General features: G+C 44.3%; 1 long non-coding RNA gene across 1 annotated transcript in view; it reads left to right on the top strand.

The window, feature by feature from the left end:
* The window catches only part of LOC136381923 (uncharacterized), a 343049-nt gene that overhangs the window by 131636 nt on the left and 185483 nt on the right, over nt 1-25930 (top strand). Inside the window, exon 2 of the long non-coding RNA XR_010747174.1 lies at nt 23538-23623. This is a non-coding gene — a long non-coding RNA (uncharacterized lncRNA). The remainder of the gene's footprint in view (nt 1-23537; nt 23624-25930) is intronic.

The raw sequence follows: 25930 nt of genomic DNA, 5'->3' as shown, positions 1-25930 counted from the left end.
ATGGCATGAATGAGAATTAAAGATACCAAGAGAAGATGAGCAATGGTCACAGTTAGGAATGGACTCTATTGCCTAAAAAAAAAAAAAAAAAAAAAAAAAAAAAAAAGAATAAAAAATACAGAAATGCTGCTGTGAGAAAGTCTGTGGGAACATCTGAAGCTGAACTGTTGGGGGCACACACTCGGGAGTGGGAAGGAGGTGGGTCAGACTCTTGCTTCCCCTTGTCTCTCACCTTTAAAGGGAGGACAACTCATTTTATTGCTCCAGCCCTCACCTTCCTCATGTGTCAAATGGGATAAATTCATATTCTCCTCAGAGGATTGCTTTTTGGAAGACCTGATGAGATTAAAAAGTATAAACCTGCTTGATCATGCTTGGCTCAAGCAGATTTTTCATGAGGGTTGCCTGTTACTTTTCATATGTTAATAAGGACTGTGGATCAAGGGTACATAGCAGGCACCTTGCCACATAAAACCTTTTATTCCAGGGCAGCCCATGAGGTTAATGTTCTACAAAAAACAGTTTGAGAAATGCTGCTAAATAAATAAATCCCAAGCTTCTGGAAGGCAGAATGTCTGCCTTGAACATCCTCGTTAAAAGTTAAAAGTTTTTAAGAAATGCTTGCGGTTATTTCTATAACATTTTGGGCATCAGGTTTTGGGTTGGGAAGGCATCCGCCATGCTGTCTTCATGTCTGTGGGAAAATCAGATTTCATTTACATTCTACCTAGTCAGTCACCCCGGCGAGAACAAGAGCACCTGCTCGATTGGCTGCGGGGCTGTGTGGAGGGAGGGCTTCCTTTCTTACCGACATCCTGACAGCAGGCCTCTGCCTGCCCCACCAGACCTGGGTCAGAATTTCCCTTGTGGCCCATGAACACAGGAGCCACGACCTGCCCTGAGGGAGGCACTGTGAGCCTGGAAGAAGCATCTCGCTCCTCTGGAGAAGAATAAAGTACAGGCAGGGTACGGATGTTTTACGATGTGTTAGAGACGGATAATACAAGGTGCAGACTCGCAGCAGCTTGGTTTTGTTTTTTTTTAAGCAAGGAAGCTCAGCAGTGAAACTCATTTTCCACAACTCCCAAAGTGATTTTGCAATAAATCTGTGAATTTAATCAGCCTCCTCTGTTGAGGCAATCTCCCCTAATTGGTTTCTTGTGAGGGACAATAGACATGATGACAAAAATACTTCATCCCTGTAAGACACCAGAGTCTCATCAAAATAATAAAGCTCCCATCTCCTAAAGAAATGAGGCACGGCCTCCCAAGCAATTTGGGCTCCAGGCTCAGGCGTGTCAGGTAACGCTTGTCCTTTGGTCCATTGTTCTTTCTCGCCTCCTTTCTGGCAAACATCAAGAAAATGAAAATCCCCAAATGAAAACCAAGTGTCTGGCATCATATTGGCCAGTAGCCAAGTGGACTACTAAGTAAGCTTCTAGAAATTTTCCTGAAGATTGCAATAGATTAATGGGGAGTTACACTAGAAATGAACACAAAGCTGGAACACAGAATGCAGACAACACAAGTTGGTTTCCATTCTCTGGTAGGCGATTCCCACTCCTCTGTCAATCCTGGCCATAACCACAGTGTTATGGCTGACAGGCCCCACCAGGAATGTCACACATGCAGCAGCTGGCTGGCAGTTGGCCAATCGACCCACTGACAATAGTGGAGATTGGAGCTCGATGCTTCGTGTTCTTTGTTTATGGGACAAATATAATCTCCCAATCCAGTTGGCATCTGTAGGGGAAACAGTGTGTTAGGCTTGCTCACTTGCACTTTGCATGATTAGTGCGTGAGAATGTGGCAGCAGCACCTGTGTGGCCTGTGAGACTACGGTGCTTCCCTCAGGACAGAGTGCAGACTGCCTGCCCACCACGGTGAGGGGCCCTGTGACTATGGTACTTCCCTCAGGGCAGAGTGCAGACTGCCTGCCCACCACGGTGAGGGACCCTGTGACTACGGTGCTTCCCTCAGGGCAGAGTGCAGACTGCCTGCCCACCACGGTGAGGGACCCTGTGACTATGGTACTTCCCTCAGGGCAGAGTGCAGACTGCCTGCCCACCACGGTGAGGGACCCTGTGACTACGGTGCTTCCCTCAGGACAGAGTGCAGACTGCCTGCCCACCACGGTGAGGGACCCTGTGACTATGGTACTTCCCTCAGGGCAGAGTGCAGACTGCCTGCCCACCACGGTGAGGGGCCCTGTGACTATGGGTGCTTCCCTCAGGGCAGAGTGCAGACTGCCTGCCCACCACGGTGAGGGACCCTGTGACTATGGGTGCTTCCCTCAGGGCAGAGTGCAGACTGCCTGCCCACCACGGTGAGGGACCCTGTGACTATGGGTGCTTCCCTCAGGACAGAGTGCAGACTGCCTGCCCACCACGGTGAGGGACCCTGTGACTACGGTGCTTCCCTCAGGACAGAGTGCAGACTGCCTGCCCACCACGGTGAGGGACCCTGTGACTATGGGTGCTTCCCTCAGGGCAGAGTGCAGACTGCCTGCCCACCACGGTGAGGGGCCCTGTGACTATGGGTGCTTCCCTCAGGGCAGAGTGCAGACTGCCTGCCCACCACGGTGAGGGGCCCTGTGACTATGGGTGCTTCCCTCAGGGCAGAGTGCAGACTGCCTGCCCACCACGGTGAGGGACCCTGTGACTATGGTGCTTCCCTCAGGACAGAGTGCAGACTGCCTGCCCACCACGGTGAGGGACCCTGTGACTATGGTGCTTCCCTCAGGGCAGAGTGCAGACTGCCTGCCCACCACGGTGAGGGACCCTGTGACTATGGGTGCTTCCCTCAGGGCAGAGTGCAGACTGCCTGCCCACCACGGTGAGGGACCCTGTGACTATGGGTGCTTCCCTCAGGGCAGAGTGCAGACTGCCTGCCCACCACGGTGAGGGACCCTGTGACTATGGGTGCTTCCCTCAGGGCAGAGTGCAGACTGCCTGCCCACCACGGTGAGGGACCCTGTGACTATGGGTACTTCCCTCAGGGCAGAGTGCAGACTGCCTGCCCACCACGGTGAGGGACCCTGTGACTATGGGTGCTTCCCTCAGGACAGAGTGCAGACTGCCTGCCCACCACGGTGAGGGGCCCTGTGACTATGGGTGCTTCCCTCAGGGCAGAGTGCAGACTGCCTGCCCACCACGGTGAGGGACCCTGTGACTATGGGTGCTTCCCTCAGGACAGAGTGCAGACTGCCTGCCCACCACGGTGAGGGACCCTGTGACTATGGGTGCTTCCCTCAGGACAGAGTGCAGACTGCCTGCCCACCACGGTGAGGGGCCCTGTGACTATGGGTGCTTCCCTCAGGGCAGAGTGCAGACTGCCTGCCCACCACGGTGAGGGACCCTGTGACTATGGTGCTTCCCTCAGGGCAGAGCGCAGACTGCCTGCCCACCACGGTGAGGGGCCGTTTTGCTGTTCATTCACCTAATGCCCTGAGAAGCTTTTCCCTGCCTCTGTGCTCCTCTGCTGTTGCAACTCTTGAACAGGAACAGCCCAACGCTTTCCAGCTCTGCAGTTCCTCTAGCGTCTGCCCAAATCCAGTGTGAACCTCCCTGGCTGTGGCCAACGGATTACAATGGGTCAGCAGTTGAGCAAGAGAGAGATCCCAGTGTGGAGGCAGGCCTTTCTCTGGACGGTTGGAAAGCAACCTAGATTTTTTTCATCCTGGAACATGAGAGAAGCAAAGCGTGGCAATTGAATTAGAAGAGGAAGAAAAGAAAGAATTTCAGAAGGATGTCATCTGTCCCAGCCTCATCCAGCTTAGCCTGGCATTCCTGCATCCTCTCTATTTCCTCATTTTCCACACGGGGCCTTGGGGTCAGCAGATCATCGTGGTGATAAAACAAGAACTCACCTGTGGTCAGCTGCCACAGGCCAGACCTGGAGGAAGAGCTGTGAAAAATGCCATCTTCCCTGTGAATTGGGCACAATCTTTGGCTGGAACAACAGAAGAGCTAGTGTATTTCAACTCCTGGAGCTGCGGGCTCTCACTAGTGTGAATCGGGGCACTGAGGGGGCAGAAAGGGTTTAAACTCCCAGCCTCCTCCTTTCAGTCCTGCGCTGTGGTTTCTCTGCTTCCTCCCACTGGGCAACTTCAGTAGGAATTGCTCCCAAAACCAACAGTAAAATTTAACCACCACTCCTTGCAGGAAAAGAAGAAACCCTCTCCTCTTGGGGGAGTTTTCTTCCTGTGCAAGCCTTGCTGACTTTGGCCGGCCTCTCCTGCACACACAGGCTGCGGGCTTTCCAGACGGTCTGCCCACGTGGACCAGGCTCTCAGCGAAGTGTGGCCCCTGGACCAGGAGGATCAGAATCACTTGAGAATTCACTAGAAATGCAAATTTTTGGTCTTTCACAGTCCTGCTGAATTAGAAGCCCTGGAATTGGGCCCAGCAATCTGTATTTTAACAAGCCTCTGGGTGATTCCAATGCACACAATTTTGAAAACACTGATAAATGTTGATCATGTCTCCAGAATTCTTCACATTTTTATGCCTGTGTGTTTGGTCCTTCAGTTCTCTCTAGTTGACATGCTTCTTTCTTTTCTGCCTGGCAAGCTCCTATTCAGCCTTTAAAATCCTCCAAAAAATACCCTCTCTTATTTTTAAGTGTAATGCCGGTGGCCAAGGCCAGGAGGGTTCCTGTTGGATCAGGTGGGTCTTAGAGGAACTGCAGAGCTGGAAAGCTTTGGGCCGTTCCTGTTCAATAGATTCTCATAAGGCAGACGAGCAAACGGGCAGGGAAAACTGCTTCTTATGGCAGCAGGCGAACAAACAGCAAAACAGTCCCTCTCAGTGGTGGGCAGGCAATCCACAATCCGCCTTGAATGCAAGCACCCGTAGCCTTACATAGGCTATACACACATGGCACTGCCACATGCTCACACACTCAGGATGAAAGGTGCAAGCAGGCCAGCCTAACAGCTGTGTTCCCTACAGTAAGCCCCTCTGACATCATCTTTTCCTCCTAAGTAGAATTAAATGCCCCTTATTTGTGTTCTGACAACACTTCAGGCAGCCACTAGTACATTCTATTCCAATCATCATATATCCATGTTCTATACCAGGCTGAGACGGCAGGAAAATGTCTAATTAATCAAATATTTTGTACAAAACATAATGGGCCTATCATTATGTTAGCTCTGATAAAACCAAAATAATAAAAATTGTAGTTAAAAAAATGGGACACTACCTCATTTACCTACTTCATGTTGCACGCCAAGTAAAATTTCAAATCTCTGGCCCAAAGTGTCACCTCAGATGTGTTAGTTGTGTAGCATTAGGGAAACTATTTAACTTCTTTGAATTTCATTCATAGTAAGAAAATGCTAACGATATGTACCTCAGTGTTTATGAATTGATTAAGTTAGAAATATATTGACAGCACTTAGCACAGTACCTGCTCAGAATAGGCACTCAGTAAATGCTAGTTGTTATTGCTCATTATAATATTAATATCATCATCCCATCACTAACAATGTGCATCACGCCTGGGACAGAGAATGTGTGCATTCATGTTTCTGAAGGTTTTTAAAGGATCAGGGGTCTAAGCTTATCTACTTCTTGGGGTACTTGACACTCATATAGGATGAGCAAATATGACTTTACATAAAATGTTTCATAAGAGATGCAAGAATGATCAGAGAACTTTTGCACTGCCTCCCTGAGCTGCCCAGTGCAAGGGTCAATAAATACTGAGACTCCTGCTGAAGTTATAGCAAAGTTGTGTTAGGTCAGTTTACCCCCAACCCACTCACACTACCTTTCAACTATGGTTCTCAAACTTAATTTCACATTAGAATCATCTGGGAAGCTTTAAAAAAAATCTGATGCCTGTGTCTCACTCTCAATCTGATTGATATAATGTATTAATTGAAATGATGCGTGGACGGGGCATTGGGGCTCTCAGCTGATTCCAATGTGCAGCCATAGTTTCTGCCCACTGTGGCTCGTGCTTAGTAGTTAGAAACTAGAAAGGTCTTGCCATTTTTTACTAAAATTAAAGTATGGTGAACCACTGGTGGTGGTGTGAGTGTAGTAAAACAGAAATATGCTTAGTAATGTGACATTCACAGTCGGTAGGAACTTCTGGAATAGAATGGTGCCTAAGTCAGGGGACATCAGAAGTAGCATGTTGATGATGCTTGTAGCAGCTGAAGTGCCCTTCACTTTCAACTTAGACTTTGTCTACACAACTCACTCCTCTGGCAGACCAACTTCATCCATCAACAATGCCCCAAAGACTGTAGGAGAATTCCCTTCACATCTAGACTATTAGCTGCTGAAACTCCCAACAGATATCTTGAGACTAGTGTTCTTTCTGGTACAGTTGAGAGATTGTTGTATGTCTGGCACCAAGAGCTCTGTGACTTAAAACTCCTTTTTCTGACTCCCATCAATCTCCAAGTGTTTCTCTCTCCTTGACATTGCTTTTCAAATAAAGTAGCCCAAGTATGATGGCAAGGGGGTGGCTTCTTAGGACAGGGTCCCAGTACCACCAGAGCAAGCCTCAAAGCTTTGACTAAGACCCACATTAATCCTCCCCCAAAGCTCTGATGAGGGCCAATAATTAAGTGTGTGGATGGCAGAGACATTTATTTCAATGCAAATGTGTAGGATAGGTACTGATGAAGTTTAAAAGGTAAATAATGCTAAAGTAGCTAATGGGAAGAAAACACATTGCAAAGAGAACCCCTGTACCCATCATGACTTCCAGGTAAATAATGCTAAAGTAACTAATGGGAAGAAAACACATTGCAACTGAATCCCTGTACCCATCATGACTTCCAGGTAAATAATGCTAAAGTAACTAATGGGAAGAAAACACATTGCAACTGAATCCCTGTACCCATCATGACTTCCAGGTAAATAATGCTAAAGTAACTAATGGGAAGAAAACACATTGCAACTGAATCCCTGTACCCATCATGACTTCCAGAACCACGGCCGTGGAACAGCCACATTTTCTTCAAGTCGAACTTGCAGAGAAACACTAGCTCACTCTTTCTTCTTTCTGTTCTCATTTTCCCTTGCTCCTCCTCCATTTCTTCTTTTCTTTTCCCAGGAGTACATTCAGAGCAAGGACATACGTTATGGTATAGTCAAAGTGGACAAGAGAGGGGGCGCCTACTGCTTCTGGAGAGCTGCCCACATGCTGGGTACGTTATGTGGCAAATCTCCTTTCGTTCCCACAAAGATATTTTGTACCTTTTTTTTTAAGGTTAGGTAAATGAGGCTTAGAAAATAAAATGCAATTTTCCCAAGGAGGCAGAGCTAGCAAGTGTGATAGCCAAATTCTGAGCTCTGTGATTTCAAAGTCCAATTTCTTCACTAGGCTGGGAACTGCCCTCTTCCAACGAATCAATGTATTAAGTTTGTTGTGTCTATGGATGGGGAAATGGCCCCTTTTGGGCCCCATGGCTCATCTGATTAGACTACCATCAAGACAGGCCATTATTTCAGTAGGGCTGTCTATCTTGTACCCTAACTCCAGTCTTCCTCTTCTCAACAGGAGTCTGTGCCTGTGACCCTGGATGAGCCCAAATAAAAAATAGGAGAGTAGGCACCCTGACCACATGGGCGGACCCACTCTAGAGATTAAGTCTATAGATTGTGCACCTTCTTTATTTCTCAGGGCAGACATTTTCTGGAGCTGTAGGATACAGAGGGAGAAAGTCAAAGACAGGAGAGTCCCAAAAAGTAAGATGCTGGGGCAGAAGATGCAGCAGCAAGTTCAAATGCCACTTGACAGCATTGGCTCTTAGACTCAGGTCTTGCCAGGTCAATGCGCTGATGGAAGAGAGGAGGAGCAAGTGGAGTCCAGTGTGCATTGCTTCTGGCCAGCTGCATTTCTCCTCATGGGAGCAGAGGACCCTGCAAGCAAAGGGGATTTTGAAATCAGGTTGCACAAAATGTGTAAGACTGAACATAGGCAAATGAGCCAGTCCTTGAATCTGTTGGAGTTCTTATATACTACTCTCCAAAGATGGATGGGCTATACAATTCATAAATGGGAACCGATTCTAAAAATCACCCTTTCGTTAAAAAGCTAGGCTCTAATTTTTTCAGGGGTCAACTGAGTACTGTGCATATTATTATATAATCTGTGTGGGCTGTTGAAATGGGACTGGTTTGATTCCATTGTGGGAGAAGCGATTTTGATTTTTTTCTTTCCTTTTTCTGAGGTTGTGGTGAACAAGCGGTTCCAATTTTGCAACTCTGTAACTAAAATGATACCCCCCACTTCATGGTTTGGGACTGTTTTTTCCAAGAGTGGGCACAGATGGTGTTTCTGTCTCCTCCAGAGAATATTTTAAAATGTAAAGTGTATGAAATAAATTATTCAACTGTGGCCAAAATAGTCTTCTGGAAAAAAATCATATGTGAATAGGAAATAAGAACAGCCTGGCCTGGCCAGGGCTGAAAAAAGTTAAAATGCAGCTGGCTTTTAGAAATGGTAATTTTGTAATAATGTTTATATTGGGAATGTAGTGAGACCTGGAACTGTGGAAGGCAGCCCTGCTTTATCCAGGAAATTCAGTGATTTGTCTCTTCTTTCCTTCTCTCCCCCACCTCCCCCTCCCCTCCCCTCCCCTCCCCTTCCCACCCTTTCATGCCTATCATCTCCTTCCCCTTCTCTCCTCCCTCCCCTCCCCTCCCTCCCCTCCCCACCCTTTCATGCCTATCATCTCCTTCCCCTTCTCTCCTCCCTCCCCTCCCCTCCCCTCCCTTTTATGCCTATCATCTCCTTCCCCTTCTCTCCTCCCTCCCCTCCCCTCCCCTCCCTTTCATGCCTATCATCTCCTTCCCCTTCTCTCCTCTCGCCTCTTCCCTCCCCTCCCCTCCCTTTTATGCCTATCATCTCCTTCCCCTTCTCTCCTCCCTCCCCTCCCCTCCCTTTCATGCCTATCATCTCCTTCCCCTTCCCTCCTCTCTCCTCTCCCCTCCCCTCCCCTCCCCTCCCTTTCATGCCTATATCTCCTTCCCCTTCTCTCCTCCCTCCCCTCCCCTCCCCTCCCTTTCATGCCTATATCTCCTTCCCCTTCTCTCCTCCCTCCCCTCCCCTCCCCTCCCTTTCATGCCTATCATCTCCTTCCCCTTCTCTCCTCCCTCCCCTCCCCTCCCTTTCATGCCTATCATCTCCTTCCCCTTCTCTCCTCCCTCCCCTCCCCTCCCCTCCCTTTCATGCCTATCATCTCCTTCCCCTTCTCTCCTCCCTCCCCTCCCCTCCCCTCCCTTTCATGCCTATCATCTCCTTCCCCTTCCCTCTCCTCCCTTACTTCCTTTTCTTTCCTTCTCTCCCCTTTTTTCCTTATCCTTCTCTCCTGTTCTCTCTCTCTCTTTCTCTCAGTATTTCTAAAACTTTTATGAACATATAAATTACCTGAGGATTTTGTTAAAGTGCATGTGTAGATTCTGCAGGTCTGGAGTGAGACCTGCAGTTCTGCATTTCCAACCAGCTACCAGCTACCGAGTTCGGCTGCTGCTCCTAGTCCACAGTCATACTACAAGTGGCAAGTACTAGAGGATGTTCAGATGAATTATGTAATGGCGTATAATTATACTTTGTTAAGCTAGTAAATTAATAATTTTATTCATTCCTTCAATAAGTATTTATGGAAACCTGCTTTGTGCTGGGCACTGAGCCAAGTGTTAGGGATAAAATAATGAACATAACAGACCCCATCCTTGTCTTTATTGTGCTCAGAGCCTAGTGTGTAATAAGATAAACATTAATTAAATAACCACATATTGAATATAATAGTGCAACTATATTAAATCCAAAGGAGGAGTGATGAGATCTTAAATCTTAAAGTGGGGTGCCTTCATAGAGGGCCAGAAAGGCCCCCCTGAGAAAGTGAAATGGAGCTGAACCATGAAGGTTATAACAATGATCATTATTATAATAGCAAGTAGCTAACCATTATTGAGCATTTACTTTGGGCTGGTACTTCATTATTTCAGCGTATTATATCATTTAATTCCCATAGCAACCATATAAGGGAGGTGCTATTATTATCCGGTTGTACAGAAGGAGAACTGAAGCCAGAGAACTTATGCTCAAAGTCACACATCTAGTACATAGCAAATTCATGACCCAAAAGCAAGTCATACGTATTCCTAATGTCTCTACTTAAATGCTTCCATTTATCATCTAGGACATTAACTGGGGAGACCATTAAATCAATCCAATCAACTGTATCGGCTACTTTGCTCCTTGTAACAACAGCCAAGGCGGAGTCTGTTCTGTGCCCGCTGAAGCAATACAGCACGGAAGACTCAGGCAGGAATTAGGAAATAGGAGTTTGGGTTTTAGCTCCACCAATAGCTTGCTGTGGGCTTGGCAATGGTCACGACAGATACCACTTTTCCTTAACATATGATTATCTCAAATTTTCAATATAGGACCTGGCCGATTGGCTCAGTGGTAGAGCGTCAGCCAGGTGTGTGGAAGTCCCAGGTTTGATTTCTGGTCAGGGCACACAGGAGAAGTGACCATTTACTTCTCCTTCCCTCCCCACCACACCCCCCCATCTTTCTCTCTCCTCCCCTTCCACGGCCATGACTCCAATAGTTAAAGCAAAAGTTGGCCCCAGGCACTGAGGATGGATGGCTCAATGGCCTTGCTTCAGGTGCTAAAATAGCTCAGTTGCTGGACAATGAAGCAATGGCCCAGAAAGGCAGAGCACCGCCCCCTAATGAGCTTGCCTGGTAGAACCCCATCAGGGAGCATGTGGGAGTCTGTCTCTGCCTCCTTGCCTCTCACTTAATTAAAAAAATGTTTTTTCAAGATAATTTTGTAAGATCAAAGTTAAGCTTTAATACCTGCATTTTACAGGTGAGGAAACTGATGCTAATGTGGCACAAATTCTGAGAGGGAGGGTATAGATGTGAGAGGTCATTCATCCCTGGCTGCAGCTCTCTGAGGTAGCCTGTACACTGGCACTGGTCATCACACCTAAGGCCTTTTCAAGAAACTGTGGTCAAAACTATTTGCACAATAACACAAGGCATTATTTACTTTTTGTACTGTGCCAACAAATGCACCACTGGCTCAAAAGCAGTGGTAGGTAAAGCTGTTGGTGCCTCAGAAGAAATTTAATTTGTTATTAGTGATGTTAATCATATAAGTGGAAGTAACATTTTCCCTGGAGATAAGAGGCATTCTGATAAACATACTCACATAAATCAATAAAATTTTGGAAGATAAAAACCTAACTGGAAACTAATGCCTAAAAACATATGTGATAACAATGATCATAAAGGTCTCTGGTACAGCCTGACCTGTGGTGGTGCAGTGGATAGAGCGTTGACCTGGAGCACTGAGGTCACTGGTTCGAAACCCTGGGCTTGTCGGGTCAAGGCACATATGACAAGTAATCAGTGAACAACTAAAGTAAAGCAACTATGAATTGATACTTCTCGTTTCCTGTCCCCATGTCTTCTCTCTATAAAATCAATAAATTAAATTTTTTTTTTTAAAAAAAAGGTCTCTGGGACAGTAACATGGAGTATTGGCTGTCTATGTATGATAGAGTTTGGGCTTTCAAGCAAAGATTAGAATACAGTACTGGAAAACTTATTTCTGCCACCATGAGCTTATCAACTTTCCAATTCTTAAAGCCTTTTAAAAATGAGAGCAATGACATTAATGAAAGTGTTTTTAAAATAATTTTGGAAGCTCTGCAAAGCCCAGTGAACTAGTATCTTCTAAATTCCCAATGCATACTATGAACAAAATCACTCATGGGTAAAAAGAACCATTAAAAATACAAAACAGACCCATAGATTTTACAGTAACAAATGACAAAAAGTTGACTAACATGGATCCAGCTTCTACATTACAATTAACCTTTACAAAATAACACATGCCTAGTTTTGTCTACTATCAAAGAAGAACAGCCATTTTTATCAGAAAAAAGCTAATAAGCTACTCCCTCTTTTCTAGTTATATGTGTATGTGAAGCTAGATTTTCTTTCTGCACTTTAATCAAAACAACATATAACAGAGTGAAGGCAGAAGCAAACAGAATCACCAAACTATCTTCTCTAAATGGAAAATGGTGCTAATCTTTTTGCCAAATGTTTTTTGTTTTGAACAATAGAATTATTTCTCTTAAGATATGTTATGTAATGTCAACATATAATGAGTTTATTATTATATTTAAATGAGTTAATGAAGAAATATTTTGAAGTTTTCTTAGTTTTGATTTTGAATATAATAAATATTGATAGGTCTAATGTACATAAACAAAGCTGTTTGGAGTTCTCAGTAATTTTAGTAATGTAAGGGGGTTCTGAGACCAAAAAGTTGTGTACTTCTGGCTGGCATACAGGGAACCCCAAACTTTTTACACAGGGGGCCAATTCACTGTCCTTCAGACCATTGGAGGGCCACCACATACAGTGCTCCTCTCACTGACCACCAATGAAAGAGGTGCCCCTTCTGGAAATGCGGCAGGGGGCCAGATAAATGGCCTCAGGGGGCCGCATGCAGCCTGCTGGCTGTAGTTTGGGGACGCCTGGAACACACACTCTGAGTACAGATCTGCCTAGGTTCTGACCATCATTTTCTTTTCTTTTCTTTTCTTTTCTTTTTTTTTTTGTATTTTTCCAAAGTGAGAAGCGTGGGGCCGGAGGGGTACAGGGGAGGCAGACAGACAGACTCCTGCATACGCCCAACCGGGGTCCACTGGCATGCCCACTAGGGGGTGATGCTCAGCCCATCTGGGATGTTGCTCCGCTGCAACCAGAGCCATTCTAATGCCTGAGGTGGAGGACATGGAGCCATCCTCAGCGCCCGGGCCAACTTTGCCCCAGTGGAGTCTTGGCTGCAGGAGGGTAAGAGAGAGATAGAGAGGAAGGAGAGGGTGTTGAGTGGAGAAGCAGGTGGACGCTTCTGCTTTGTGCCCTGGCCCAGGAATCAAACCCAGGACTTCCACATGCCGGGCTGATGCTCTACTGCTGAGCCAAGTGGCCAGGGCCTGACCATCGTTTTCGAAGACAAAAAGACCTTGGAAAAATGACCCACTTTCTTAGTTTTCCCATCTATATAATGGCAATAATAGCAATAGTTCTTACCTCCTAAGGTTGTTGTGAATGCTAAACAAGTTCATACAGGTAAGTGCCGGGAACATTGCTTGACTGTGTTAGCTCTTTTCTGATCCTGGTATCACCGTTCTTTCTACTAGAGCAGGGGTTGGGAGCCTTTTTGGCTGAGAGAGCCATGAATGCCACATATTTTAAAATGTAATTCTGTGAGAGCCATACAATGACCCATGTACGTTATGCATTATCCAATAAAAATTTGGTGTTGTCCTGGGGGAAAGCTGTGATTGGCTACAGCCACCCTCAACCATGAACATGAGTGGTAGGAAATGAATAGATTGTAATACATGAGAATGTTTTATATTTTTAATGTTATTATTATTTTTATTAAAGATCTGTCTAAGAGCCAGATACAGCCATCTAAAGAGCCACATCTGGCTCACGAGCCATAGGTTCCCAACCCCTGTACTAGAGTCATTTTTCTGAGCATCCCTTCTTTTATTTCTAAGACTTACTATTAAAGTCCCTTAGCCTCACCATGGCATGCTTGTACAAATATGTTTCCTACTGATTAAAAGAATAATAGAGCAGCATCCTAGCTGGGAATTGGTGCCAGCTTAGAAAATAATGCTATTTAGCCTCTGAGTGCAAGTTACATGTACTGTTAGAAAAAGGGAGTTATTTTAAAAGCATATTGAACTTAGATGTTTTTAGAATTTACTGGCTCTAATCAAGTGTTTGATTATGAAAGGAAGCATTGCCAACATGCCAACAGGCATCAAGTTGCATACCATTTTTCAGCAAATATGTATGGATGGAGCCCCTTCTGTGCGATCAGCACTCTTCTATGTGTAGGAATAAAACAGACAAAAGCAAATGATGACAGGAATGTGTATTTTGGGTGTGTCTATCAGAGAGGAAACAATAAATAAGAATACATAGTGTGTTAGCTGAAACCAGGTATGATGAAGATAGATAAAACAAGGAGGGGTGAGTATTCACTGGGGTGATCAGGAAGGTCCTAAATGTACAGGTGATTTTAGAGTAAAGACCTGAGAGAGTGAACCATAGAAATACCTGGGTAAGAGAATTCCAATCAACAGAAATCAGAGGTACGAAGACAGCAGGGCTCTTCCTGGTGTGCTATAAGAAGAGCCGAAAGCCCAGTGTTGTTGGAGATGAGTGGGCAATGCAGGAGCAGAAGATGACATGATCAGAGAGGTCAAGGGTGCTGGACTGCAAGGGGTATTGTTGGCCTCTACCTGCTGATTTGGGACTGTTGAGGAGAAAGTAACATGATCTGAACTTCACTTTAATGGAAGCAGAGAGCCCAACTAGGCAAGAGATCCTAGTGGCTTGAGTCAGTGTGGCAGCGATGGAGGTCATAACACATGGTCAGGATCTGACTGCATTTTGAAGCTGAGTCAATAGGATTCGCTAATGGGTGAGCTGTGTGAATTGAGAGGAAGAATAAAGCCCAGGATTGCTGGGATTCCAATAACGGAGGCAGAAAGACTGGGGAAAGGCTGGTCTGGAGGGACAGGTGGGAAGGGGGCAGAATGACTGGGGAAGGGCTGGTCTGGAGGGACAGGTGGGAAGGGGGCAGAGAGACTGGGGAAGGGCTGGTCTGGAGGGACAGGTGGGAAGGGGGCAGAAAGGCTGGGGAAGGGCTGGTCTGGAGGGACAGGTGGGAAGGGGGCAGAAAGGCTGGGGAAGGGCTGGTCTGGAGGGACAGGTGGGAAGGAGGCAGAGAGACTGGGGAAGGGCTGGTCTGGAGGGACAGGTGGGAAGGGGGCAGAAAGGCTGGGGAAGGGCTGGTCTGGAGGGACAGGTGGGAAGGAGGCAGAGAGACTGGGGAAGGGCTGGTCTGGAGGGACAGGTGGGAAGGGGGCAGAAAGGCTGGGGAAGGGCTGGTCTGGAGGGACAGGTGGGAAGGGGGCAGAGAGACTGGGGAAGGGCTGGTCTGGAGGGACAGGTGGGAAGGGGGCAGAGAGACTGGGGAAGGGCTGGTCTGGAGGGACAGGTGGGAAGGGGGCAGAGAGACTGGGGAAGGGCTGGTCTGGAGGGACAGGTGGGAAGGGGGCAGAGAGACTGGGGAAGGGCTGGTCTGGAGGGACAGGTGGGAAGGGGGCAGAGAGACTGGGGAAGGGCTGGTCTGGAGGGACAGGTGGGAAGGGGGCAGAGAGACTGGGGAAGGGCTGGTCTGGAGGGACAGGTGGGAAGGGGGCAGAGAGACTGGGGAAGGGCTGGTCTGGAGGGACAGGTGGGAAGGGGGCAGAGAGACTGGGGAAGGGCTGGTCTGGAGGGACAGGTGGGAAGGGGGCAGAGAGACTGGGGAAAGGCTGGTCTGGAGGGACAGGTGGGAAGGGGGCAGAGAGACTGGGGAAAGGCTGGTCTGGAGGGACAGGTGGGAAGGGGGCAGAGAGACTGGGGAAAGGCTGGTCTGGAGGGACAGGTGGGAAGGGGGCAGAGAGACTGGGGAAGGGCTGGTCTGGAGGGACAGGTGGGAAGGGGGCAGAGAGACTGGGGAAGGGCTGGTCTGGAGGGACAGGTGGGAAGGGGGCAGAGAGACTGGGGAAGGGCTGGTCTGGAGGGACAGGTGGGAAGGGGGCAGAGAGACTGGGGAAGGGCTGGTCTGGAGGGACAGGTGGGAAGGGGGCAGAGAGACTGGGAAAGGGCTGGTCTGGAGGGACAGGTGGGAAGGGGGCAGAGAGACTGGGGAAGGGCTGGTCTGGAGGGACAGGTGGGAAGCGGCCGGAGTTCAGGCTTAAACGTGTTAATTTTGGGATGCCTACTAGGCATCCAAATTTTTTCCTAAAACTCTCAAACATGACCCTAGGCATTGAAAGCAGATGACATATTGTTAAGAATTGCTAAAAAAAAAAATAATAATAATAATTAAAAGTGCTGCATTTGTTTCTTGAGGGAAATAAAGCTTGAAAAATTACATAGCCGAGGGTGTCATTTTTATTTAATTTATTTTAAATGTTATTCTAGTGTGGCTCCAGAACTAAACACCCTAGGCCAGGTGTGGTTTTATTCAAGCTTTGGAAGAAAAGACTATCTGTTTTGAAAGACAATGCCTCCCCTGTGGGACTAAAAGTAGCTCAGTGCTCATTCCCCAGAGGACAGGGATCTCTAACTGGCTATCTACTCGGCCCAGGTTAGCTTGACAAGTAAATTTTCGAGGCCCACCTGTACACCACTGACACTGCATCTGCGTTTTAACTTGGTTTTAATTTTTTATAGCTCCTGCCTTTCTTACAAACGTAACCTCCTACTATACTCTATTCCTCACTGATGCTGTTGCTAAATCTGGCTGCCTGATCTATTGTCATTAATAATGAAAAACAGCATTTGCTAATTTAATATCATCTGCAGATTTTATAAATGTGCCATTTGTACTTTGGTCCAGATATTTCCAAAGGATGTCCAGTAATGTGGATAATCATCTTTTAATTAATGTAAGGGAAAGGTCGTTTCTTTTCCTTCTGGGGGTAAAAGGAAGCATGCTTTCTCTTTTTGTTTTCAAAAGCTTGCTCGCTCAGAAAAGAGATAAGAAAAAAGGAGGACATTTTTAAGAAGGATGCTAGTCCATTTGTGGGTGAGGGAGAATTGTCCAGAAGCTTATGTTCCTCATCTACATTATGCCACACATATTTTCAAAACAAAGGGGAGCAGAAAATGCAGATTTCATAACCTAAAATCTCTTGAGCTTCAGCACATGCCAATAAGAAAATGCAATGGCAGAATAAAATACGCTGATGTGTTTTGACAGAATAATCGTGCCTGTTTCTCCTTAATGAGCCAAGCTGGGGTTTTCCAGCAACCAGAGGCGGGGTGGGGCTGTCACACCACCAGATGTGCCCCATACTAGTAAGAGGCATTTACTTAATGGAACATCTAAACACTTGTCTACATGTCAGTGGTGATGCAAACATGACATCTCTCGACTTGAGAGTGGCTCTTGTGCGCAGACATCTTCGTGGAGTCATGGGATAGGACTTGGAAAGGGATTTTTAACTGGGAATACATTTCATGGCTCAGCTGCAGAAAGAAATTCACTTTCAGCAGCTCTGTGAATCCATGGAGTGAGTCCATTTGATTTCAGTTCTGCACAGCAGACTGATCAAGCTGCTTTTTCTCCCCCTCATTTCAGAACTGAGAGACGTCTTTGCAATGATTTGGGGATGACTGTTGCTAAATCTGCTTGATGACTTTTGTTTTGATTCCATCAACTGGGATATTTCTTTTTGCCTAGGTAATTTTCCATCTTAAGAATTTTTCTGCTAATATATGAGGGTTTATATTTTCTTTTTTGTTGCTTGGAACAGACGTAAAAAATGATGATGTAATGTTAAGAAGGCAGTGCTACTGCACTGAAATTGCAAGCAGGAATGCAAGGAGGGCTCAGAAAGTTCTAGAATACCGAACTGGAGAGATGGCAGGATCCAGGGAGCACACACTCCCTGTCTGCTCCTCTCCGTGCATCTCTTCTATGTTTTGTCTCATCTTCCTTGCCCTTCACCCCACATGGTGGGGGAAGATGCCACTTAAGCTCCCAAACCCACGTGTGGGTCCAGGCACATGGAGCGACTGATTGAACCTCAGTCTCTATCTGTCTGCTGAATTCCAGATTCCTGGGAAAACTGACCCAGTTTACCTCGGGCTCCCACCCCTGGTCTGATATGGCTTCTATCAGCCCATTGCTTTGGATTGGGTGAAAAGTAAGGGGATGATTGTGAGCAGTTCAGAAACACACAAAAATGCCCAGGGACAGATGAATTGGGATGAGAAAAAATAATAGGATACTAGAAAGGAAAATCTTAATCCTACTGTTCCCTACGAAGTAGTAGGAACTATTACAAAGTAGTAGGAAACAGTATTCCAAACACATCCACCCCACCCTGAAATTGTCAAGTGGTCTTCAGAACAGTGAGCAGGTGGGTTAAAAAGATCAGCAGGCTTGTCATACATTTTCAACACCTTGGAAACATTAGGCTTGGCCCTGGCTACTTCACACATTATTCAGCCACAGCACATGTTCCCCTTGACTGTCACATGCTGCAGGAGAACGTCAGTTCTGCCTGTATGTGATGAACACTTTTCAAGCACCATCCTGAAATCAAAGGCAAGAGTGTACACCTGATTGTCATCTTCAATTGGGTTTTAGGAATTTGATACATGGACAAATATCAGTCCAAGAACTTAATTTAATGAGCTCAATGAATGTTTTCTGAGCATTTCCAATATAACAAATGTTCTGTGAGGCAGTTACACTTAGGAGTTTAGGATTGTAACTATTTAGGAAAACCTGGAGTAGCACTGGGCAAACCAACTGATTCAAGCAAATGGCATCCGGATTTGGCCTCTTGGCCTCAGTTTCTTCTGCATCTACTTCACTGTTCCACAGGTTCTCTCTACATGGTGGCTACAGAGTTTATGTTGTCTTATTCAAATTTAAAGAAAAAGATAGAAAAGGAAAATAAAACTCTTGCCCTCTGCCCTGCCAACTCCTTTCTCTTGCTCATTCCAGAAGTTCAAGGATTAGCCCTAGTTGACTGTGATTGGTCATGGACCCACTCCCAAGCCAATCAGAATCCAGACAGAGGTTGTGCTCTGGCTGGCCAACCCTGGGTCAAATGGCTACTTCTGGAGTTGGAATTGAAATAGCACCAAACTGGCCCTGGCCGGTTGGCTCAGCGGTAGAGCGTCGGCCTAGCGTGCGGAGGACCCGGGTTCGATTCCCGGCCAGGGCACATAGGAGAAGCGCCCATTTGCTTCTCCACCCCTCCGCCGCGCTTTCCTCTCTGTCTCTCTCTTCCCCTCCCGCAGCCAAGGCTCCATTGGAGCAAAGATGGCCCGGGCGCTGGGCATGGCTCTGTGGCCTCTGCCTCAGGCGCTAGAGTGGCTCTGGTCGCAATATGGCGACGCCCAGGATGGGCAGAGCATCGCCCCCTGGGGGGCAGAGCACCGCCCCTGGTGGGCGTGCCGGGTGGATCCCGGCCGGGCGCATGCGGGAGTCTGTCTGACTGTCTATCCCCGTTTCCAGCTTCAGAAAAATGAAAAAAAAAAAAAAAAAAAAAAAAAAAAAGAAATAGCACCAAACTAACCACAAGATGGCAAGTGAGGAGGGCTCGCTTCCCAAAGAAAACACAGGACACTGGTTCCCAAGGAAAGAATAGATGCTGTCAAGGCAGACCCCACAAATGCCTACTACATACACTAAGGAACAAGGAGAAACACACACAAATTATTATTATAGAAATCTAATGGGAATAGATGACCTAAATGAGATATTTGGAGAATAAAGATGAAAAGCCATTCTAAAAAATATAGAAATCAACTTTTTCAGAAAAGATAACATCTGTGTTGTGTCTAGAAGGATACGAAAATTTTCGTTGGTGAAAATGGTGGGGGGGGAGGTTGACAGAGGACATTCTAGGCAGAGAAAGCAATATGCAAATACACTGTGACATGTCTAAGAGGGTGGTACATTTTGGAAAATATTGGACCAATGTGTATTGAAGACATGTTAGTTGATACACATAAGACATTTCCAGGCCTGGCAACAATGTATAATTGTACTTACTGAAGATTCATATATGTCAGCCTTCAGATCTCAAATTATAATCATGGGCACATTACATGTGATGAGGAAATCAGCAAGAACTTTGAATTTAGTCAGAACTGGTATGAATCCCCTCTCAGCCACCTACTATCTATGTAACTTTGGAGAAGTAATTGAAGTTGTTTAATCTTAATGTTTTTATCTGTCGGTGGCAGCATATATACTACATATTGTCCTTGTAAGAATTAACTGAGATGCCATATGCAAATCACCCAAAATGGTGTCTGGAATATAATAGATAATAATGGCTAGTTACTCGCTTTTCCTATTCTTCAAGTATACACATTGTTTCTAGTAAGAACATGAATTTGATTTCTGTAAAGCATAGATAGTGACCAACCACTTAAATATTAGCCACAGCATTCAAAGTTATGCTATGACTGGGCTAGGTGTAAATATTGGCAATTGTGTGCTGGATAATTGCTTTTGCCTCCCCAAAGCCACTGTCCATTCCTCCCCACTCTACCCAGTGACCAGGAGGCTGACCTTTAGGGATCACATTAACAGATTCTCATGCCCTCTGGTAAAAGGGTGGGCTCAGTGACATAGACCAACAGGAGATGGAGGGAGGAAAGAGGAAATTGGAATTTCTATTCCTCATATTCCCTACCTGTAGCATTATGGTCCTTGTCAGACAGGCTTCTCTACACACCTCCATTGATTCTCTCTCTTTCTCTCTCTCTGTCTGTCTCTCTCTCTCTCTCAGTTTAGGCCTAGGAGTATACCCAGTGCCATGACCTTTTCTAGTTGTCTTTGTCTATTAGGGTTGCAGTAACTCAATGCCATCAACTGGGTGGCTTCTAAACAACAGAAATTTATTTTAAAGTTCTGTAGTCTGGGAAACCTAAAATCAAGGTGGCAGGAGATTTGGTGTTTGGTGAAGGCTTCCTGCTTCATAGATGACCATCTTTTTGCTGTATCCTGACATAGTAGAAGGGGCAAGAGATCTCTCTTAAACCTCGTTTATGAGGGCACTAATTCCAATTGTGAGGGGTCCACTCCCATGACCTAGTCACTTCCCAAAGACCCCACCTAAAGGACTATTACATTCGGCATTAGGTTTTTACATACAATTTTGGGGAAACACAACATTCAGTTGTGGTACTGGCCCCATATGACACAATTTCTTGTGGTATTTATAGTATCTCTATATTCTGCTCACCCATACCTTTGTTAATTACTCCTTAATTAATCTTGTCTCATTTGACTATACTATTGTTTTCCTGTTGGGATCCTGACTAGCCCTCATAAAGAGGATAAACTTGATGTCATTATTACTCTAATTTGAGGAAGGCCTTTTTAATTTTTACCTCTTGGGTAGGGAAAAAATACCCAGCCTGAATGGAAGTATTTTGTGTAAATGTAGCTAATGTTTAAAATAAATACCTTTTTAGGAAGACTTGCAATCCCTTCTGAGGCATGGTGGTGCTTCCTTCATTTGGATTCCACATATAAAAGTTCTGATAATGAGATTAATAAAATAAGAAACAACAGAAGATTCCTTTTCCCCTGGGTTGGGTGTGGGATAAGAGATGTGGCAATATATAAGTACTATGCATTTCCTGTTCAAGTGGGTTTTTGATAATTTTGTTTTGTTTCATTTTTGGTTTTTTGTCTCTATAATTCCTTCCTTCCTTCCTTCCTTCCTTCCTTCCTTCCTTCCTTCCTTCCTTCCTTCCTTCCTTCCTTCCTTCCTTCCTTCCTTCCTTCCTTCCTTCCTTCCTTCCTTCCTTCCCTCCCTCCCTCCCTCCCTCCCTCCCTCCCTCCCTCCCTCCCTCCCTCCCTCCCTCCCTCCTTTCTTTCTTTCTTTCTTTCTTTCTTTCTTTCTTTCTTTCTTTCTTTCTTTCTTTCTTTCTTTCTTTCTTTCTTTCTTTCTTTCTTTCTTTCTCCGATTCCCCATCTCCTTCCCCTTTGGCAACCATCAATTTGTTTGTTTTCTTTTGCTTATTCATTTGTTTTTATTTTTTAGAGTCCACACTAAGTGAAATCATATGATATTGTCTTTCTCTGTCTGGCTTATTTCACTTAGCTTAATACCATCCATGTTATCGCAAATGGCAAGATTCCATTCTTTATTATTTCTAAATAATATTCCATTGTATATACAGGTGTTAGCAAAAGTAGATTTATAGGCCCTGGCTGGTTGGCTCAGTGATAGAGTATTGGCCCTGTGTGTGGAAGTCTTGGGTTTGATTCCTGGCCAGGGCACACAGGAGAAGCACCTATCTGCTTCTCCACCCTTCCCCCTCTTCTTTCTCTCTATCTCTCTCTTCCCCTCCCGCAGCCAAGGCTCCATGGGAACAAAGTTGGCCCGGGCGCTGAGAATGGCCCCATGGCCTCTGCCTCAGGTGCTAGAATGGCTCTGGTTGCAGCAGAGCAATGCCCCAGAGGGGCCAGGGCCAAGCATCGCCCCCTGGTGGGCTTCCCCCACCCCTGCTTCTCTCTTTGGAAAAATACCCCCCAAAATGGAGATTTATAGTTGTGAGTATGTAAAACACAGAGTTTATTCTTGCATTATAATATACAGTAAGTATATTATTATTAATAATTTCATTATTAACAAATGTAAACCTACTACTTTTGCTCACTCCTGTATATACCACATCTTCTTCACACAAATGTTTATTGATGAACACTTAGGTTACTTCTATATCTTGGCTATTACTAATAATGTTGTTGTGATGAATATATCTTTTCAAATTAGCATTTTTGCTTTCTTTGGATAAATATCCAGAAGTGGAATTGTTGGACTGTATGACAGCTCTATTTTTAACTTTTTGAAGACCCTTCATATTGTTTTCCTTTGTGACTACACTAATTTACAATCCCACCAGCAGTGTACAAGGGTTTCCTTTTCTCCACATCCTCACCAACACTTGTTTATTGATTTACTGATGATAGCCATTCTGATAGGTGTGAGATATCTCATTTTGGTTTTAATTTGCATTTCTTTGATGATTAGTGATGTTGAGCATCTTTTCATATGCCAGTTGGCCATCTGTATGTCCTCTTTGGAGAAGTGTCTATTCACATCCTTTGCCCATTTTTTAATTGGAGTATTTGTTTTATTGGTGTTAAGTTGTATAAGTTTCTTATATACTTTGGATATTAGCCTGTTATCAGATGTATTATTTGCAAATAACTTTTTCCATTCAATAGGTTGTCTTTTCATTTTGTTGGTAGTTTCCTTCACTGTGCAAAAACTTTTTAATGTGATGTAGTACCATTTGTTAACTTTTTTCTTTTGTTGCCCTTGCCCAAAATGACATATCCAAAAAAGACACTGTAAAAAGCAACGTCAAAGAGTTTATGTCCTATGTTTTCCTCCAGGTGTTTTATGGTTTCAGGTCTTACATTTATCTCTTTGATGCATTTTGAGTTTATTTTGTGTATGGTGTAAGAAAGTAGCCCAATTTCAATTTTTTTTGCATGTATCGGTTCAGTTTTCCCACACCATGTATTAAAGAGACTGTCTTTACCCCATTGTATATACTTGCCTCCTTTGTCTTATATTAATTAACAATATAATCAAGGACTTATTTCTAGGTTTTTTATTCTGTTTTACTGATCTTTATATCTGTTTTTAATACTACTACCAAACCATTTTTATTATTATAGCCTGGTAGTATAGTTTGATATTAAGGAGTGTGAACCTTCTCACTTTGTTCTTTCTCAAGATTTCTTTGGCTTTGGGGATTTTTTTGTGGTTTCATATAAATTTTAGAATTAGTTGTTCTAATTCTAAAAAGAATGCCTTTGGTATTTTAATAGGAATTGCATTGAATATATTGCTTTAGGTAGTAAGAATTCTTTAACCATATTAATTCTTCCAATCTGTGCTACAGGTTTTCATGGACTACATGTTATCAGTGGCTCTGTTCTCCTGATTGAATATTTTTAACGTCAAATAAAATTTCACTTCACAAGCAAGGTATAGTCTTCCATTTACTTATATCTTCTTCAATTTTTTTCTTCAATGTCTTATACTTTTTAAAGTACAGGGCTTTCACCTCTTTGCTTCAATTTATTTCTTGGTATTTTATCTTTTTGTGATGCAACTGTAAATGGGATTGTTTTCTTAATATCTGATCGTTCATTATTGGTATATAGAGATGCTACAGATTTCTGTATATTGATTCTGTATCCTGTAGCTACTGAATTCATTTATTAGTTCTAATATGATTTGGTGGCCTCATTAGGGTTTTCTATATACAGTATCATGTAATTTGTAAATAATGAGTTTTACTTGTTCTTTTCTGATTAAGATGCCCTTCCTTCCTTCCTTCCTTCCTTCCTTCCTTCCTTCCTTCCTTCCTTCCTTCCTTCCATCCTTCCTTCCTTCCTTCCTTCCTTTTTTCCTTTTCTTTCTTGTCTGATTGCTGTCAATCTGGGACTTTCAATACTGTGTTGAATAGAAGTGGTGATAGGTGGAGATCCTTGTTTTATTCCTGATCCTAGAGAAAAAGTATTTAGCTTTCCATCATTGAGTATGACATGAGCTACAGGTTTTCAACCTTTTTACACTTGGGGATCAATGAAAATAGGAGACTATTTCAAGGACAGCTAAGGCAAAAGTCACCCTGAGCATAAGAAAATTTGACTAAGATTATTGGGTCTAATCTTTATACAACGTTATGGTAGTTAACTCTTCTGTGAACTGGTCCAAAATTTCTGGCTGACCTTTGCTCAGACCAGTGGTTGAAAAATACTGACATAGAACTTTTATTATGCTGATATATATTCATCTATTCCCACTTTGTTGAAAGTTTTTTATCATAAAAATATTGAATTTTGTCATATGCTCTTCTGCATCTATTGAGATAATCATATGGTTTTTATACTTTATTTTGTTAATGTGATGTGTCATGTTGACTGATTTATGAATGTTGAACCATCCTTGCACACCTGGGATGAATTCCAATTGGTCAAGGTGTGTAATCCTTTTAAGGTATTTTTGAATCTGGTTTGCTAATGTTTTGCTGAGAATTTTTGCATTATGTTCATCAAAGATAATGACCTGTGATTTCCTTCCTTCCTTCCTTCCTTCCTTCCTTCCTTCCTTCCTTCCTTCCTTCCTTCCTTCCTTCCTCCCTCCCTCCCTCCCTCCCTCCCTCCCTTCCATTTTCCTCCTCGTTTTGTGATTTCTTTGTCTGGTTTTGGTATTAGGGTAATGCTGATTTTGTAGAATAAGTTTGGAAGATTCCTTCCTTTTTGATTTTTAAAAATAGTTTAAGAAAGATAGGTATTAATTCTTTTTTGATAGAATTCCTGTGAAGTGATATGGTCCTGGACTTTTGTTTGTTAATACTTTTTTGATTACTGCTTCAATTTCATTACTAGTAATTGGTCTGCTTTATTTACTTATTTATTTACTTATTTATTTATTTATTTATGAAAGACAGAGACAGAGACAGGGACAAGAAAGGAAAAAGATGAAAAGCATCAACTTGTAGTTGTGTCACTTTCGTTGTTCACTGATTGCTTCTCATACATGCCTTGATGGGGGGCTCCTGCCAAGTCAGTGACACCTTGCTTAAGCCAGCAACCTCGGGCTCAACCCAGCAACTTTTGGGCTCAAGGCAGCAACTATGGGTTATGTCTATGATCCCATGCTCAAGCTGGCAACCCCGTGCTCAAGCTGGTGAGCCTGCACACAAGGCCAATGATCCCATGCTCAAGCCAGCAACCTTGGAGTTTTGAACCTGGGCCCACAGTGTTCTAGGTTGTTGCTCTATCCACTGCACCACCACAGGTCAAGCAGGTATGTTTGAGTTCTTACTTTTCCTAGGTTTTTGGTTACTTTGTCGTGTCAAATTGTTCCAGGTAAGATTTCAGTCATTTTGAAAGCTGAAAAACTTCACTTTTTTCTTTAAATACATACACCAAATTCTCTAAGGACAACTTTGTTATACCTATGAAATATAAATTGGTTCAAAGGGAAAAAGTGCAGAAATAGATCAGGAGTCCAATTTCCATAGCATACATTTGAATGCTGTCACTTTTAACCACCCAAGATTAATCAATTCCAACCAAACTACTAAGTTGAATCAGAAGAAATTGCTATTATTCTAGCATTTTCTGACCTACAAATGGCAATTACGTCTAGTATAACTAATAGATGACTCTTACTGTTCCTTAAGAGAACATTACCTTTGTTTATTTGCCCGTTTCTTGGGAATATTTTCTCCTTAATTTAATAGTGAGAACTGTATTGTTCTCTATTGGTTTTGATAAAATA

This window comes from Saccopteryx leptura, chromosome 10 (assembly GCF_036850995.1).
Source record: "Saccopteryx leptura isolate mSacLep1 chromosome 10, mSacLep1_pri_phased_curated, whole genome shotgun sequence".
Taxonomy (NCBI): domain Eukaryota; kingdom Metazoa; phylum Chordata; class Mammalia; order Chiroptera; family Emballonuridae; genus Saccopteryx; species Saccopteryx leptura.
This window is presented reverse-complemented; position numbering and strand designations above follow the sequence as displayed.